The sequence below is a fragment of the Suricata suricatta genome, chromosome 15, assembly GCF_006229205.1.
Source record: "Suricata suricatta isolate VVHF042 chromosome 15, meerkat_22Aug2017_6uvM2_HiC, whole genome shotgun sequence".
In the NCBI taxonomy this organism is placed as follows: domain Eukaryota; kingdom Metazoa; phylum Chordata; class Mammalia; order Carnivora; family Herpestidae; genus Suricata; species Suricata suricatta.
In genome coordinates, this window is record NC_043714.1 from 27,882,906 (window position 1) to 27,900,174 (window position 17,269).

At 42.4% G+C, this 17,269-nt stretch overlaps 1 protein-coding gene and 1 long non-coding RNA gene across 4 annotated transcripts in view; one reads left to right on the top strand and one right to left on the bottom strand.

The window, feature by feature from the left end:
- Positions 1-17,269, bottom strand: part of PAG1 (phosphoprotein membrane anchor with glycosphingolipid microdomains 1) — a 131,940-nt gene that overhangs the window by 38,900 nt on the left and 75,771 nt on the right. For all 3 annotated transcript variants that reach the window (XM_029923962.1, XM_029923963.1, XM_029923964.1), the window contains one exon: positions 11,866-11,955. The gene's annotated coding sequence lies outside the window, so the exon portion shown is untranslated. The remainder of the gene's footprint in view (positions 1-11,865; positions 11,956-17,269) is intronic.
- On the top strand, positions 3,793-7,604 carry LOC115279403. The gene is made up of 3 exons (XR_003903414.1): positions 3,793-3,820; positions 7,379-7,495; positions 7,582-7,604. It is a non-coding gene; the product is annotated as an uncharacterized LOC115279403 (long non-coding RNA).

The following is a 17,269-nucleotide window of genomic DNA, read 5'->3' on the forward strand; positions in this document are numbered from 1 at the left end:
TTGTGACTTGCTTTGGCCAAGAAATGTGGCAGAAGGGATCATGTGCCAGTTCTGAGATTAAGCCTAAAGTGCCTCATAGGCCTGCATTCATTCTCTAGGTAACCCTAACTCCCTCAAGTGATGGCAATTAGGCTAGCCCCATTGAGGGATGATGGAGAACATGGATGAGCCTTCCATCAACCGGGTTCTCCCAGCCCACACCCCCAGACATGTGAGAGCCCAGCTAAGATTGGCAAAGCCATACCAGAGCTGAACGTTGTTGTATGTGGGAGCTTGGTGGAGACCAGAGGAATTCCCCAACTAAGTCTAGCCTACATTGCCAGTTGTAGAACTCATGGTCATGGTGAGCCACTAAGCTAGTTACGAAGCAAACGATAACACATACAGATCCTTCGTACTTCAAAACTTTTACAACTCATTCTGGCTGGGAGGCAGAATGATATACAGTACAGGGCCTGAAACTTACCGGCTGTGCTCACTAAATGCTAGCTCTCACTGATCTTGTATGTGAACTAAAAAGCCACATAAAACAAAAGCCAAAGCAAACACTGTAGCACTGAGGCATGCAATTTCAAAATGAGGGCAAACTCTCCTGGTATTGGTGAGGTGGAGATTTAGGGCAAGGGACACACTTTTGTTCCTTAATACTGGCAAACTTCTTTCTCTTTGTAGGTATACAGCAGTCCCCTCTTATACAGGTTCTGGCTTTTGTGACTTCAGTTATCCACAGCCAGCCGTGGTCTAGAAGCAGATGACCCCCTGATGTGTTGTCACAAGGTCAGCAGTAGCCTAACACTATGTCACGATGCCTCAGTCCTTCTCCTCACTGCATCTTACCGCAGAGGCCTTTTATCACTTCACATCACCATCACCAGAAGGGCGAGTACAGTACAATATGGTATCTTGAGAGAGAGACCACATTCACATAACTTTAATTATAGTACATTGTTATAATTGTTCTATGTATTACTCGTTATTATTGTTAATCTCTTACTGTGCCTAATTTAGAAATTAAACCTTGCTGGAGGTAGGTATGTATAGGAAAAACACAGTAGATACAGGGCTCAGTACTCTCGGTGGTTTCATACATCTGTGGAAGGGTCTTGGAATGCGTCCCCTGCGGACAAGGAGGGGGACTGCTGGTCACTCTTTAAATGACTCAGAGCTACTCAGGTCACCCAGTTCCCAAAGGCGGCGGGGAGGGGGGGGCGGGTTCTGCTGCACATCACAAGAGGGGTCCCTGTTGCCTCAAGGCCAGGAGTTCCCAACTTTTGCTGCATATTGGCAGCACCTGGGAAGTTTTAAAATAATGCCTCCAGAGATTGGTTTTATTAGTGTGGGGTACAAACTGCACACAGGACTCTGAGAAGCCCCCGGAGTGATTTTACTGAGCAAAGTTGAGAACTGCTATTCAATTGTTCCCAAGAGTACTTCCGCCAGTCAAGTGGTTATTATTCGATTTAACTTTCAAGGCAGACCTAAGTAAACTTTCTCTTTTTTACATGCCTCTACTCAAAACACAGCACTGAAATACTATAGCTAGGAATTAATTTCTTATTATGGACAATGACTGGCTCAAAAGGAATTAAGAAATAATTATCGGATGAGTAACTTCCTAATGATTAACTCAATAAGTGTAATATGGACACTTGGCAGGATCTTAAGTGTCCTTCTAGGCCTTAAGCATAATTAGGTATTTAAAATTTTATTATCATAAACTAGAATATCATATAACACTATAAATTATATTAAATAATAAATTCAAACTAAATTAAATTTAAGTGTATGATCCAAAAGCACATTAACCTAAAAAGTTTGGTTTGAAATGTACCTTATGTGTACTTCGTCACAAATTAAGGTATAATTTAATATTTTAATAGGCTCTTTAGTTCAGATTTGATGTGGGTATTTCATGAAACTGTGGTCTTGTGTTTTATTAATGCATAAGTGACTCTCACATGGCAACAGTATTATTTTCTGGGACTATTTCTTTTTTGGCAGAGTTCAGAAATGCTGAAAAAATGATGAATAATCTTATGCTATAAACCACAACAATGCATGCAAGTTGGCTTAGAGCCAGAATTTCATCCTCAATAAATCCATAGCTACGATCACAAACAGACCTCCAGCACACAGGATCAGAACTTTCTAAGCCACAGATTCCCTGAGAGAAAAATCTGATTTGGTCCTCTGACTTCCTAGAAATGGAAAATGAGGTCCAGAGAGGTTAAACAAGTCCAGCAGAGCCCCTAATCAAATGACGGGGAACCCAGCCCAGGGAGCCTGAGCACCCCCACACACACCCTCTCAGCCCTCTGGAGACGGGCGTGAGAAAGAAGAGCAAAGCGTGCACAAGCCCGACACCAATGGTGGCTGGCTGGACTGGGCCCCAGATACTGACGACCCCTGCCACAGACGGCCACGTTCAAAGAGGATCTTGGAAAAGAGAGAACCACTTTGTACTCTAAGTATGCTTATCATACAACAGACTGGAGTCAACTCTGCCATTTAATACATTAGCTATAAATATGTTACTATAATTTTTCTAGTTTACTATTAACTTTGTACATTAACATGGTATATTTGTACAATTAATGAACCAACACTGGTACATTATTAAGTAATGTCCATATATCATTCAGATTTCCTCTATTTTCAGCACTGTCCTTGTTTTTTTTTTTTTAATGCTTTTTTATTTATTTTTGAGAGACAGAGAGAGACAGCTGGAGCAGGGGAGGGTCAGAGAGAGAGGGAGACACAGAATCTGAAACAGGTTCCAGGCTCTGAGCTAGCTGTCAGCACAGAGCCTGACGCGGGGCTCGAACCCACGAACCGTAAGATCTGACCTGAGCCGAAGCCGGACGCTTAACCAACTGAGCCACCCAGGCACCTCTGTCCTTGTTTTTAAGATTCCATCCAAGGTACCACATTATATTTTGTGCGCTCTATTTTTTTTTATTAGTTCAACACTGTGTGTGTGTGTGTGTGTGTGTGTGTGTGTGTGTGTGTAAGAGAATGAGGGAGAGAATATGAATATCTCTCTCCTATTCAAGCAATTAAGTGCAACCCTTACAAATTACTATTCTCATATTGTCTAAGGTAGAAGGAAAGGGCATATGTTAATAAAGTCATTGGGAGTTTTAATTACGAGAAAAACACTGTGGAGAAATTTAGATTAAAAAGAACCTGACATTTGGAGGGACCCAGAAACATGGTCTCTGATTACAATATGGGTTAACAACCTAAAAAGCAAGGAATTGGGCAGAATAGTGTGAGAATTTAATGTAATAAAAGGCATCTCACAGAGAACTATAGTAATGCAGAAGAAAGAAGTAATATTGTGCAATTTGTCATTTTCTTTAGGGGAGTTTGCATTTTTAAAATCTGCAGAAATGCAGTTACAGTTTCCTTGCCAATATTTGTAGAAAACATTTTCCAAACAAGACTGATTCATCTTACTCTGAAATGAATTGTTAGATCACAACAGAGAATGTTAAAGAGTTTGCATCCCTTATAGAAATGCCAAACATTTTACTCTGCCTGATGCTGTACTATAAATAGGGAAATTCAAATGCTAAAAATGTTCTCCAAGTTGCCAAACATAGTTCTTCAGCATCTACTTCCTAGTACAAATGACTCATTCTCCCAAAGTTTAAAAATGAAAGCTAGTTACAACTCACAGAGAAATACTGTACCTTTCATCAATTAATTAAATGCAAAAGCTATTTCATTTATGTATATTTTTTCCCTTAGGTTCAATCCACTGAATTGCTTCTTCAGACTTTTATTGAGACTTTGAAGAGTAGTTATTTCAATGAAGGTGGGTTTTTAGATGAACAATTAGAATAGTCAAGCAACATTAAGATTGTTGGAAAACAATGATGCTGATTGAAATCGTTTTGAAATGCATTAGCTGCATTTGAATGTAATAGATGTAAAATTTACTTACTGTACTAAAAATAAGTTAATGGTGAAGTCAGAACATGAAAACTAATAAGATCACTTGACAAGACAGTACAAATAACACTCCACTGACCAAGAACACAAGGAAATGAAACTCTTAAATTTAACATGATTAATAAGACTTCTTAGGAAGAAGTCATATTTTGTTGTAAAAAGAATGAACAGTGGAAATGCCATTGATTTATGGTTCGAATTTCAAAACAGTATATATATGTATGTGTGCCTTACAATAAGTAAAGAGAACATACACAGTACGAGGTGGGCGTGGGGTTGAAACACATCTGAGGTCAGCAGTCCCTGGAAGAGGTGACCGCTGACTCCCCGAGAGCTGGAACAGGAAACTATATGGCTGTTCCGGTCAGGCAGGGCGGGGGCACAAGGCAGGCAGAGCAGGAGTGGTTTCAGAACGCCGTCAACGGACTCTACCGTTGGCCTTCATTCTTCTTTCTGCACGTCACCAGACCTCATTATCAACCATTTACTCCAGAAGAGCATGATTCTTTTTAAATGGCATACAAATAATTATTGCAATGCCTTGTCCAGGCTGCAATAAAGTCTTTACCTGTTTTGACTTGCATAACTCTATTTCTTTGAACTTTTTAATGTTTTTTTATTTTTGAGAGAGAGGGACAGAAAGCAAGCAGGGGACGAGCAGAGAGAGAGGGCGTCAGAATTGGAAGCAGGCTCCAGGCTCTAAGCTGTCAGCACAGAGCCTGACACGGGACTCAAACTCATAGACTGCGAGATCATGACCTGAGCTGAAGTCAGCTGCTTAACCGACTGAGCCACCCAGGGACCCCTGCAGAGTTCTGTTTTTGCAAACCTCCATCAGAAAGGTTTTGATTAAAAGTTTTATTGTATATAAGAAGGAGGTGAATTAAGTATAATTATTTGATTTTAGATGGGTTATTATGAAAGTTTGTATTATTATGCTTATTTACATACAAACTTTAATAATTCTGAGTGTTTCCTATTTAACAAGTGATGTGCTATTTAATGAACTCTAAATTCCTTTAATAAAATGCATGATTTACAGACAAATTTTTGAAAAGACATACTGGTGTAAGATATATATATCAAATATGTAAATATTTTCACATGTAAGTTTCAAATATATAGGTTCCAAATTATATTTACTATGTCACAGTATCAACACAGACAATAATTGCTTTCATTAGCTAATGTTTGGGTATTCAACATTTTAGACAAACATAATCGACCTCTGATAATTTTTGTGTTTACTTTTAAAACAATGAGACAGGATAAAAAGGTTGAGGCTGATGTTTGTGTTTCTCCTCAATAAATATATATTTTGCCTGATCTGTTGTCAGCTTGCCAACAGGCGCATGAGGACACATAATTAAGGGTATGGATGATACTTAATTCTAATAAGTGACAAACCAAATTATATGATTGTCACTACTACTTTATTTTTTAACACTAAATTTTATACCAATTTTTTTTTTGAGAGAGAGAGAGCGCGTGTGCAGGGGAAAGGCAGAGGGGAAGAGAGGGTGAGAGAGGGAGAAAGAGAGGGAGAGAGAATCTTATTCAAGCTCCTAGCCCAGCACAGAGCCCAGCACAGGGCTCGATCTCACAACTGTGAGATCATGACCTGAGCCAAAATCAAGAGTTTGATGCCCAACCAAATGAGCCAACCAGGAACCTCCCTACCATAGATATTCTAATAAACACAGATACTAAACTTTATGTTTGGTAATATATAACTTACCAAATGTATTAAGATATTTAAGATTCACAAAATGTGTGACATAATAAGCACCCATATAACCACTACCCAATTTAGGAAATAAAACATTATCAATACTATGATAAATATATAAGAATTTTGACCAGATGTTTGAAGCTTATAACATTGATACTGCTTGTGCCTATTGTCTCATTAATCAACTATCTGTTATATAAATACAGTAACAATACGTGACTAAATATAAAAACTAATTTAAACAGCACTGGAAGCCTGCAGCATTTGGGTAAGCACACTTGTTCATTTGGCTGTCACTAGTGCCCTTCTCTGCCCTTAGAGGTCCTCCAACAGTTTTATTTCCTTTAAAAATATTTTCATAATCATGCTATTTACTAATACTTTAAAAGGAGGATGTGGACTTGAACCTTTATCACCCTAACAGTGTAAAATCCCTGAGACAACTTTAAATCCCAAAGACCTTATGAAGAGGCTGTAGGGAAACCGTGATCCAGGCTATGACGAAGGGTAAGAAGTTGGGAAGAGCATCCTGAAAACAGAGTGGACATAATGACAACGTACAAGGAGGTCACACACATGGGCTCTGCTGTACACACCGTCCACCCCAGCATAGCGACCTGGCCCTCGGCCTCCCATCACACAGCTCTCCGGGTTCTAGAGAATACTCGAGTCCAGAGAATCGAGACCCAGATGCCATCACATACACCAAAGCAGAGCTGGTCTACAATATGTAATGACTTAATAAATGAGGATGATGTATCCACAGCTACCTATGAAGCGCATTTATAGATGGCCCAAGTCTCTTTGGGACCAACCTGTCACAGAGCCAAAACTACTACCTAAAAGACCAAATGGCCACAGAATTTAAACAAATGAGAAAAATTTGGTCTCAAAACTGAATAGTTGTTTCTGCAGGAAAAATTTATGTTTAGCTTAGGACCCTATTAAACACAAGGCTATGATTCTAGTTTCCTCTTCAAACTGTTCATCAGAAAGCACTGAACAAAACTTGGTTCTTTCAGGGGTGCCTGAGTGGCTCAGTCAGTTAAGTGTCTGGCTTTAGCTCAGGTCATGATCTCACAGTTTGTGGGTTCGAGCCCCGCATCGGGCTCTGTGCCTACAGCTAGCTCAGAGCCTGGAGCCTGCTTCAGATTCTGTCTCTCAATCTCTCTTTCTCTCTGACCCTCCCCTGCTCCTGCTGTCTCTGTCTCTCAAAAATAATAAAAAACAAAAAACAAAAAATAAATAAAAAGTATAAAGAAAAACCTTGGTTCTTTCACAGCAACCACAAAGGATTCCACAGAATTCATTCTGCACACTAACCTCCCTCCTTCCTCTGTCTTTCCTACATTATATTCCCTGTGCCTCATTTTACCCTCACCTATTTTTTTAATTCACTCTGTCTTCATGTGTTACATATTGTGCCTTATTCTTAAAAACCCTTCTGGAGCAAGCTAGGATAGAAACAAACATTTGCCAGCTTTTCATAAAGATGAAAAGAGAGTAGAGATAATCCAGCTCTATCTCCCATATTTTATGGAGGAGAAATCTGAAGTTCTAAGGTCACAATGATTGTTGGTATAAAGACGAGCTGGAATTTAGGGATCCCAAATGTAGCGGACTGATCTTTCCTCAACACCTGATGACCTTCTATGACATGCTCTGTTGTCTCTCCTTTTCTCTTTTCAGCACTGCCCAAGGGACTTGGTAGACATTTCTCCCCATCGGCGGGAACAAAATAATGTAGAAAATTCTGCATTCTACGTGTGCTTTGGAGAGTCCCAAGAAAATTCTGAGAAACCTGCAGTAAGTACATCAATTTTATTTCATTTAACTCATGTCTCTCAAACATATCTGATCGTAAATAAAACTTTTCTTCTTTTCTCTTTCAGGAGCGGCGGTAGGGAGCTGCACCTATTAACATCTCTCTCTGGGCAGCGCTGGGTTAAGACAGACCTCCCAAAGCCAGCTGTCTAAATCCTCACCGTGGGGGAGAGCGGAGGATGCTCCAACGTCCAGCTGACTGACGTACTGGCTTGAATAGTGGCTTCTCTCAATGTTGGCAAGTCCAACACCGCTGGCCTCAGGCTGGAGCACAGCCTGCCGAGTGAAAGACGTGTGGAGGGAGAAGGACAGTGGCCGCCCTTGGCCTTCCTCCTAGTGCTGCCGGGGTGACCCTATGCAGGCATCCCGTGGAGTCCAGCCCACCCTGACGGCCATGGGACGCGGTGGCTGGAATCCTGGGCTTACCACTCACCATTCACCTGTACCCACTCTGAATTCTAGAAGGACAGAAATAAAAAATTCTTCTTCCACTGATGTAAACGCCAAGAGAGAAGGGGTGTACAGTCAGAAACCAACAATGTAACGCACCATGTGTACTTCTGTGAGGGTGGCATGTGTGTTTACAGACCCTCGAGGGGCATGGCTGTTAAGCAAGCTCTGGTGTTAGTCAAGGTCCAGGAGGTGCCCGTGATGGGGTGCACGGAGCCCTAACACTTACCCTCCAGCACAGGCAACCCCAGGGCATGTGCTATCCACCCTTTCCGCCTGGGGAGCCTTGGACAAGTCACCCACCCTCTCTGAGCTTCAGTTTCCTCTTCGGTAAAATGGGAACAGTAATAATGGTAGCAGTAGTAGGAAGGTCAAGTGGATTCAGTGATTTCGTATCTGCAAAGCGCTCAGACCACGGCTTGTCTCACAGTAAGTACTGTTTGTTTGTTAAATAAAATAGTCTCACTAAGCATTTACTCCAATTTCCCTCTACTGGTATAGGTTTCCTTTCGCAACAGACGAAGATGAGCTGTAACTGGGGAAATAAGACCCTGGCAACCCCTCGTTTTAAGACAAGGACAGCCCTTGTCTCCCAGTTACCAGGCTATGAATGAGGCCAGAGCGGGCGGTTCTATCTAGAGGCGCGCCGCCGTCTTAACCTCCCGCGAGCTCCCACTGCTTTCCGGCAGGTCGTGGGTGCATGCCCTGGACAGCCGGTTGTCACCAGCCATGCTCACGGTCAGGCCCCCAGTGCAGCGCGTACAAGGGACCCAGCAGAATAGGAACAAGAAGGCGGGCTGGGAGCCAGGGCGGCTGAGGCACAGATGCAACAGCAATTCCTGGAAACGTCTTCGGAGGCTCCCGGGTCCTCTGCCACAGGGGGCGTCTCCAGGGACCCCCTGTGGGGGTAGTAGGGACCAGCTGCACCTTGCCTTACCTCCCTGGGTGGCCCTTAACTTGGTTATTAAAAATAATGATAGAGGGGCACCTGGGTGGCGCCCGACTTCGGCTCATGTCCTCATATCTTGGTTTGTGGGTTCGAGCCCCGCATCAGGCTCTGTGCTGACACCTCAGGGCCTGGATCCTACTTCAGATTCTGTGTCTCCCTCTCTCTCTGCCCCTTCCTCATTCATGCTCTGTCTCTCTCTGTGTCTCAAAATAAATAAATGTTAATAAAAATTTTTAAAAATTAATAAAAACTACTTTAAAAATGGACAATACGAATGTATCCATATATTGAAGCAATACATGAAAACAGTTTTTTATTTTTTTATTTTATTTTATTTTAATTTTTTTAATGTTTTATTTATTTTTGATACAGAGAGAGACAGAGCATGAGAGGGGTAGGGGCAGAGAGAGAAGGAGACACAGAACTGGAAGCAGGCTCCAGGCTCTGAGCTAGCTGCCAGCACAGAGCCCGATGCGGGGCTCGAACCCATGAACGTGAGATCTGACCTAGGCCGAAGCCGGAGGCTTAACCGACTGAGCCACCCAGGCACCCCTGGAAACAGTTTTTTAACATCTTGGTTAATTTTTCTTGGTTCCTTTAGTATTTACTTGAAAATATCATTATATAAACACATTTTGTATATTTTTAAGAGGTTATACAAACACATCTTTGAAAATATTGCCAAACACATTTTAAAAGCCTGAGAAATTTAAAAATTAAGCAGGTAATGTACCTGAATGACGTCATGAGTGGCAGAGTAAAAGATCTGAGTTAGGTGTTGAAGGCTAATCCTTATATAGGTTACATATAGTCCTTAGAAAAACACACAGACAGTTCTTATAAATACAAGCCAAGACTGGGGAATATGATAAACCTCTCTTGGAGCACAAGGACGAGGGGCCCTTGAACTTGGCTGGGAATGGCCCCAGCGCACCTGCCCTTGGAGCTCCCCTGGTCTGGCTCATGTGCTCTGTGAACACAGGAGCCCACGGCCTGACAACATCTAGTAAGAAACACATGAGTGTACACATGAAGTCCCTGGACACCTGGGGCTATTGGGACCACTGCACCCCGCAGTTCCTGTGCTGAGGGGAGAAGGGGGGAAGTGGGGTGAACATGGCGCCTTACGAAGAAGAGACGCTGGGCCTCAGACTTGCTTTACTTTCTGCCGGTTCAGTTTCCAAGGCAGGGTTTGCACACTGCTCTGAACTTTCACTTTTACAGTTGTTGACTTTAAAGTTCTGAACACTGAGGGCACGACACCCTCTCACACTGTCCCCGGCAGTGTACTTCTTACCCCAAAGCAGATCTTTTAACAGGTCTTTTTCCTCTTACCTGCACCTGCTTTGGTGAAATCATCAGATGATGCGCAGACGTTATTTTTCATTTATGCTGACATGAATACAAATGCACAGGGAGTGATCTCAAAGCAGGTCTGGTGTGTTTATAAACTTTCATGATTGCAATTCTTGTTACTACAGTATGTGGATAGGCGCGCTGGTGTCTCAAAGCCTTTTTTATATAATATGTACATAATGCAAGGTGAGGAAAACTATCACTTAGAGAAAACTATGTCCCCAAATTGTGACTTGTGTCTACAATAATGAGAAGCTACTGAAATATATATTTTTAAAAAACCTGTAAGCTAATCTATTGCTCAGGATTTTGAGCTTCTCCCCTGCTCTGCCATTTCCCCATTCTGTATGCACAGCACAGACTCCGGCCGAGCCTATTACAGCGAACAAACAATGTCTTCTCTGTCAGAACAGACAATGAATCGTATCACAAAATTCTCCTCTAATGTACAGCCTCCGTTTCCCCCACTCAGCCCCTTCAGAAAAGAACCACCAGGATGAGGACTGACGAGGAAAACATTGCTCGCTCCTTGCCAATCTGAAATCGCGTTCTCGCAAGCTAAGGACTAAGTAACGCCAGCCATTTATTAACTGCTAAACAGAGAAAGCTGGCACGTTTATTTTCTTTTAAATTGGATCGTTTATTTTTGCATTTCTGTGGATTGTGTGCAGGGGTATCTCTGTCAGGAAGGAAGGAGGTGTTTTATCAGATGTGATTTCGGGGCTTAGCGAAAACAGCGTTTGGCTACAGACTGAGCAACAACAGGGGAACTTCACAGAAATGACACAGCAATTTGTGTTAAAATATTGGCAGCCGATTCATGAATGCTAAAGCTGCTGATGAACTCAGCTGCTTCTGTTAAGCCTTTATTCCCACTAAGCTCATGATTCATAAAGAAAGCGCCTGGAGTTGCTCCTCAGAAAGGTACAGTATGATGCTGACCGACTTCTTTTTGAGGCTCTCTCTTTCTCTCTCTCCTTTTCTCTCTCATATTCATTCTCTCTCATTTACACGTCCCCCCTCCCTCTCCCCGAAAGAGGCATCAAGAATATGATTTTCCAAAACAAGAACTTCATGAGGTGTTGGTGTCACCAACCATGGGCTCACTTAGTAGGTAAACAAGGAGAGCAGAGACGGTCTTTAAAATCTCCCACAAGTTCGTAAGTCTTCGTTGGGGTAAAATATTATGACCCCGTTTCCCTTACCTCTGGGACACGGGCACAGCACATATTGTGTGGGAACCTCTGAGAAGGACGCCACACATTCCCCACAAAGGACCAAGTGCTTTGGCAACAATCAGACCACCCCGGCCGCCGTTTTCATGAGCACCGGAGAGAGATTAACACGGAGCAACAGGTACAGCTTCCTCCCTTCCTACCCACGTTGGGGCACAGCTCCGTGAGCTCCGGGTCCGGGCGCCATCGTCCCGGGAGCACGGGTCGGGGACACTGCGGGCACCCCCACTGCTCTCTCCTCTCCCCCCTCGCTCGTGGCACTCTGTGTCTGTGTCAGACTGGACAGCCGGCCTCTGTGCAGGACCCCCGCAGTCTGCAACTCCTAACGATGGGCCCCCTCTGGTTACAATGGGACCATTTACCTTGGAGAAATGTCTGTCCAAATAAGGAGCCAACGCTGTGGCAACGTCCTGCCCCTGAATCGGGCTGAGAGGTCTCTCTTCCTTCCCGGCCTATAACCAAAGAGAAAGAGAGTTAGGGGGGAAAGGCAGAGGGCCACAGACGTTGAAAGACATTTGTCCAGTTCGCTGTACAAACACTAGCAAATGGACGCTGAGCTTTTTCATTCCTTCCTGAGCAGAGCAAGCTGTGAGGTCGAGGAAAATGTATAAACAGCAGTAAATAAATAAAAAATGCTCTCTAACATAACAGTCGGTGTCCAATCAAACACACATCAATTTATTGGCTTTTTCTGTATTCCCCATAATACAGTTATTGTGTTATTGTGATTAATATTAAAATTCAGTTCCTGAATTTAGGATGAGAAAGCGATTTATTTGAAGAGTATTTATGTCTTTAAATAAAGCAAGCTGTGATTTAATTACGAGGATGCCTTATTAAAAGGAGCATCTTGGGTACAGCATGAACTCTGCCCTGAACGACACGTAGCTCTCCTAACCCCAAATCGTTCCTCGGTCCATTCCACCGAGGGCATGAGGAAGACGTGCACAGTGGAGGGGATGACAGGGGTGCTTCCCTCCATTTCCTCCTGACTCATGAGCGCCCCTCATCCCATCCATGGCTTTGCTCTAGTTTTGGTGCCCAGCCTCTCCTCCCTCCCCATTTCCTCTCCAGATCTGGTTCTGTCCCCTAACAAGTATCTCCCAGAACTGAACCTCTGATTGGCGGGAGACACCACCGTGAGTACAGTGGGAGAGGGAGTAGGGGGAGGCCTGGAATGAATGAATGACCTTCTACCCCAAGGGGAATGTCCTAGCTAAGATTCAGAACTCCTCAATTATTTTAACAGACAAAAATACAATTCCCTGATTTACAATACAAAAGGCTGAGTAGAACGTGAGCCTTCTAGATGTGCATGTAGTGATGTTCTGTTATTAGGACCATACATGATCATCTTCAACTCTATGTTGCTTTCTTCCATAGCAGAGTCAGTATTTATATAATCTCCAGGTATACCTGTTGTTTCCCTGACAGCTACTAAGTGAGAAATGGCTGCCTTTTGTTTGCCACTGCATTCAGCTGTTATTATTTTCTTTTTTTAAATAAGTCTAAAAAGACCAAAATAGGACAATCATCAGCTGTCTTCTTCCAACCCAACTCCAGGTCCTCCCACTGTCAATCATGCAGACTAAGAAGCCTTGGCGAGACACGAGCCTTTCCCAAGCCATCTTCCACTCTTTCATTAGATCTTAAAACAAACCTCCTCCTGAAACCCTGCCATGCAGATATATTTGGATGTGGATTCCAACTGTAAACATCTCCACCTCCCCCTGTCCTCGTGGTCGGTCCCAGAGAACTCCCTGGAATTTGTTAAAAATAGAAGCAAGATTTGATTATCTAAATCAAATCACTGCAATAAATAAATAAATAAATAAATGAGAAGAATATTTTCTTAAAATGCCAAATCGTATTAATATGTATTAGAAATAACATGTTTGCATATGCTTTCTCTATTACTAGATGGGAGTAGAGAGTCTAATTTGAAAATTGAGTGCATGACTTGACAGTTACTTTAAAAACATAAAAGTGGTGCATAATTTTGCATTTTAAGAATATGCATTTTGTGACTTAAAAATATTTTAAAGAAACAAGGTAATCAAGGGCACCTGGGTGGTTCAGTTGGTTGAGCATCCGGCTTTGGCTCAGGTCACGATATCATGGTTCATGGGTTTGAGCCCCATGTCAGGCTCAGTGCTGACAGCTAGCTCAGAGCTTGGAGCCTGTCTTCACATTCTGTGTCTCCCTCTCTCTCTGACCCTCCCCTGCTCACACCGTCTCCCTCTCGCTCTCAAAAACAAATAAAACAAACAAAAAAAAAAGGTAATAAGCACAGGGTGGTACTGGAATAGGATAGACACACAGATCAGTAGAAGAGGATTTGCCATCCAGAAATAAACCCATATATCTATGGTCACGTAATGTTTGACAAGAGTACCAAAACTGTTCAATGGGGAAAAAATAGTCTTTTCAACAAAAATATCTGCGATAACTAGACAGCCACATGCAAAACACCGAAGTTGCATCCTCAACTTGGACCATATAAAAGTTACCTCAAAATGAATCAAACCTACATTTAAAAGCTAAAACAACAAAACTTTTAGAAGAAAGCATAGGGACAGATAACTTCATGAGCTCAGATTTGGTAGTGGAGTTTTATGTATGACACAAAAAGCAAAAGGAACAAAAAATAGATACATTGGACTTGATCAAAATTAAACACATTTGTGCTTTAAAGGACACTAGTAAGAAAGTGAGCTGATAGAGGCACCTGGGTGGCTCAGTTGGTTAAGGGTCCTACTTCGACTCAGCTCATGATCTCATGGTTCGTAGGTTCAAGCCCCACATCAGGTTCTGTGGTGACAGCTTTGAGCCTGGAGCCTGCTTTGGATTCTGTGTCTCCTTCTCTTTCTCTGCCCTTTTCCCATTTGCTCTTTCTCAAAAAATGAATAAATGTTAATAAAAAATAAAAAGTGTGGTGCCTGATTGGCTCAGTAGGTTAAGTGTGTGACTTCGGCTCAGGTCACAATTTCCCAGTCGGTGGGTTTGAGACCCACGTCAGGTTCTATGATGACAGCTCAGAGCCTGGATCCTGCTTCAGGATCTGTGTCTCCCTCTCTCTCTGCCCCTCCCCCCACTCATGCTCTGTCTCCCTCTCTCAAAAATAAACAAACATTAAAAAAATTTTTTTAAAGAAAGTGAAGGCAACCCCCCAAATGGAAAAAAAAAAGAGCAAATCATATCTGACAAAGGACTTTTATCTAGAATATATAAAGAACTTTCATAACAATAAAAAGACAACCCAACCAAAAATAGGCAAAAGATCTGAATAGACATTTTTCTGAAAATACATACAATGGCCAATGGGCACATGAAAAGCTGCTCAGCACTATTAGCTATCAAGGAAATTGAAACAAAAACCACAATGAGATGAGACAGCACTTCCTCCCCAGTAGAATGACGTTAATCAAAAATTCTATATGGTGACAGGTGTTGGTGAAGATGTGGAGAGATCAGAACACTCCGTACTGTGCTGATGGGAATGTAAAATGGTACGGCCACTTAAAAATCAGCCTGGTTGTTCTTCCAGAAATTAAACATGGGAATTACCATGTGGTCCCGTAATCTCCCTCCTAAGAATATACCAAGAGAAATGAAACCATGCGTTCGCATGTAAACTTGTATGTGGATGTTCACAGTAGCATTATGCATGATATCCCCAAAGTGAAAATAGTACAAAGAGCACAGATAGCCACCAACTGGTGAACAAAGAAAATGGGGTACACCCTTATAAAAGAATGTTATGTAGCCAAAAAAAATGGAATGAAGTACTGGGACGTTACCATATGGATGAACCCTGAAAAAGTGCTAAGTGGAAAGAGTGAGTCACACAGAAAGCCCAATATTACATGACTCGCTTTACATGAAATGTCCAAAATGGTCGGCTATACAAGATAGAAAGTAGATTAGTGGTTGCTTAAGGCTGCAGGGGATGGGGATGATAGCTAAGGTGCAGAGTTTCATTGTGACGTAACGAGAAGGCTCTAAAGTTGTGTGCTGGTTGTGCAACTCTGTGAATGTACTGAACACCTTTAAATTGTACACTCTAAATGGGTAATCATATCTCAAGAAGGCTGCTACCAAAAATAAACTCCAAGAAATGTGAACATTAACTGTCAGTCATTTTCCAGATCAATTAAACCCAAGTGTAAGCCTAGCTGGAATCCCTAGGGTTACTGCATGAATCAGGATCACTGGGCTCCAGTGCCAACTACCCTATTCTGAGACAACCTGAGCATAATTCGGCACCAGCCAAGTGCCCCTTGCAGATCCCTTTTCATGTTCATGATCATCTGGAAACGTGCACAGCAGTTAGTCACTGCAAACGATGACCGATCCGATCAAATAGAAATCCTATGCTTTTCATGTTGATTTCTTTTTCCACCGAATGGAATTTTAGGGCTTCTGAAATGAGGGCTCTACTCAAACATGACTGCCTGCCGCTGCATACACTACGTTAGGGGAATGCCAAACTCAGCAATGTTCTATACCTATTTCACTGACAGAAGTTTTCAGTAGGGCTGTTAGCAGGTTCTTAACACGGATGGTGACATTCAGAAGGCGGCTCAAACAAGTGAACTCTGATAATTCATGACACATTTTGCCTGCTAACCTGAAGACTTGTTCTAGCTAAAGCCACTCAGAAAAACTGACATTGAGTTCCATTTCTGGGCCACTGGGACCCTGCGGGTCAGGATATGCACCTGACAGATGGCCTGGCCCAACCCACAGTTGGCACTGCTGAGAAGAGGTAGAGGAAAAGGAGTGGGTTTTGTTGTTGTTGTTGTTGTTGTTGTTGTTATTTGTCTGAGTTATGCCCTTACAGTCGCTTCTAGGGAAATAGTGATGTTGACAGCATCCTCCCCTGCTCTCTGGGTAAATACAGGAACTTAGCACTGACTTGAGCAACCCAATTCCAAATTCACCTTTGACTTTTAAAAACGATATTTGGAGGCAGGTTATCTACTCACTGTGGAACTAGAATCATGAAGCTCAATTAGGGATTTTTAAATTTAAAAGAAACTTACAGATGATTTACAAACCAATCCCACTTGATACTTGAACCCTTTTTACAATGTCTGTGACATTGTAGGTTATAAGTACAATATTGAAAGGACTTGGTCAAACATAACAGTTAAATGTACTAAGCACAGAATGAATCACAGTGCCTAATATATAATAACTACTCCTTGAGTTGTGGTAGGGTCCCCTCCCTAAGGAAAGAAGAACAAAAAAAACCTCAAGGCAACCTGGCTATACACATATGTGACAACATCTCTCATGGCCTTGTAACATAAGACCACTTAATCAGACTGAATGTTTGTGTGTTACCATATATGGGAGACAAAGGAGTAGGAAATATATTAAAAAACTGTCAGGTGGTGTTTGGGACTCAGTTCTTCGGGTACAAACCCAACTGAGACGTGCCGGTATGATACAGTTGCTTCCTGGAAAGAAAAGCCTCAGTGTCGTGACTCTCTGTATGAGAATCCTGCTACAGAGTGAACTAATTTTAAAACATCAGAGTAGATTCAAGGATATTGCTATAATAAAGCTGCTCTCCCTCGCAGGACCTGTAGACAAGGGAAGGAAGGAGAAGGATTGTGGGTCACTCAAGATTGGTGTGTGACCACAGCAACACATCACACATGCAAACGCCGCCCAACCATTTTTATCTGTGCTGCAATGAAAACAAACCAATAAACAAAACTTAGATCTGTTCAATGAGCCTATTACAGAATTCCTTCC